Genomic DNA, 2,001 nt, shown 5'->3' with positions numbered 1-2,001 from the left:
AATATTTATTGATAATAATAATAATAATATTTATTGATGATAATTGTATTGTTATTTAAGGATAATACCAATAATTATTATTGTCATAATTACCAATATAATTATCAATAATAATAATATTATTATTATTATATAAGCTGTCCATATTAAAGTTGATTCAAACAAAAGTTGATATAATGTTGTTGAACACAGAAACTTAAAAATAAAGATCCGATTAACGGCCTGACGTAAAAAAAAAAAAACTGCCGTCGTAACAAGGAAGTGACGTCACTGCCCTCCGTCAGATTGTGTTGATGTTTTGTGGACTGGACGGGAAGAGGAGCCGCGGTTTGTTTTTGTTAAGATTAAATAAACCGTCGAAAAGGAGCCGAGTCATCGTCGTTCCTGATCGTCGGTTTCGGTTCGTTAAGAGCCTTAAAAGGTCGGTTAACCGAAACATTTGAACCAGAACACACACACACACACACACACACACACACCAACCACCACCACCACCATGACGATCCTCCCGAAGAAGAAGCCCAGCTCCGGTGTCGGTGTCTCGGACCACGCCGACGACAGCGACCGTCGGAGCGGCTCCGATCCTCACCAGCATCAACACCGAGCCGGAGCCCGACCGAGAGCTTCTCCTCCTCCGTGGTCCTCCGGGCGGATCAGCATCGACGCGAGCTCCCGGTCTCAGCAGGCCTCTCCTCCGCCCGTCGGCTCCTCCGTGGTGGGACCGGTGGTGGGACCGGGAGTAGACGGTCGGGACAGCAGCAGCGGAGGAGGAGGAGGAGGAGGAGGAGGAGAACTCGTCGTGTCGGCCGGAGGAGGAGGAGGAGGAGAAAGAGGTGAAAGAGGGGAAAGAGGGGAAAGAGGAGAAAGAGGAGGAGGGTTAGGCAGCTGTTGCTCCGGGCCCGGACTGAGCAAGAGGCGGCGGCAGACAGGAACCTGCTCTGGAGGGTTAGCTCTGACCGGAGGAGGACAAGTGACTGGACCAGGAGGAGGAGGAGGATCCGGACAGGACACGGAGGAAGGAGCCGGGAACAACAGCGAGGACGAGTACGAGAACGCGGCACGGCTGCAGTCCGTGGACCCGGCTACAGTAGAGCAGGTACGGAAGCTAACGTTAGCACTAGAGCTAATGCTAACGGGGGAAAACAACAGTAAACTGCTATGTTTTGATGTGTTAGCATTAGCAGTAGAGCTAATGCTAACGGGGGAAAATAACAGTAAACTGCTATGTTTTGATGTGTTAGCATTAGCACTAGAGCTAATGCTAACGGGGGGAAACAACAGTAAACGGCTATGTTTTGAAGTGTTAGCATTAGCTTTCATGACTTGATAGTCATGAAGTATTGCATACATACTACTACTACTGCTACAACGACAAGGTACTACTACATGCTTCGACAAGGTACTACTACTACTACAAGGTACTACTGCTAATACTACTTCTGCTTCGACAAGGTGCTACTGCTACGACAAGGTACTACTGCTACGACAAGGTACTACTGCTGCTACTACTACTACTGCTTCGACAAGGTACTACTGCTAATACTACTATTACTACGACAAGGTACCACTGCTCCTATTACTACGACATGGTAGTACTATTACGACATGGTACTACTACTAGTACTACTGCTAATACTACTATGGCATGATACTACTACTACCACTGCTACTACAACAAGGTACTACTGCTAATACTACTATGACATACTACTACGACAAGGTACTACTGCTGCGATTACTACGACATGGTACTGCTACTAATACGACATGGTACTGCTGCTAATACTACTATTACATGATACTACTACTATTACTACTACGATAAGGTACTACTGGTGAAACTAACAGACCACAGACTACAAATACAGGAGACAATGGACATGATAGAGAAGACTATGGATGCTCAGGTGTCCTCACAGAGACGTTAACTGGGTGTCCTCACAGAGACGATAAGCGGGTGTCCTCACAGAGACGTTAACCGGGTGTCCTCACAGAGACGTT

At 46.9% G+C, this 2,001-nt stretch overlaps 1 pseudogene; it reads left to right on the top strand.

The window, feature by feature from the left end:
• Positions 1–274: 274 nt before the first annotated feature.
• Positions 275–1,664, top strand: LOC116378204 (OTU domain-containing protein 5-A pseudogene; annotated as a pseudogene).
• Positions 1,665–2,001: the final 337 nt, after the last annotated feature.

This window comes from Anarrhichthys ocellatus, unplaced genomic scaffold, assembly GCF_004355925.1.
Source record: "Anarrhichthys ocellatus isolate YVR2014 unplaced genomic scaffold, GSC_Weel_1.0 scaffold2204, whole genome shotgun sequence".
NCBI classification, from domain to species: domain Eukaryota; kingdom Metazoa; phylum Chordata; class Actinopteri; order Perciformes; family Anarhichadidae; genus Anarrhichthys; species Anarrhichthys ocellatus.
The sequence above is the reverse complement of the archived record's forward strand: the minus strand, read 5'-3'. Positions and strand labels throughout refer to the sequence as shown.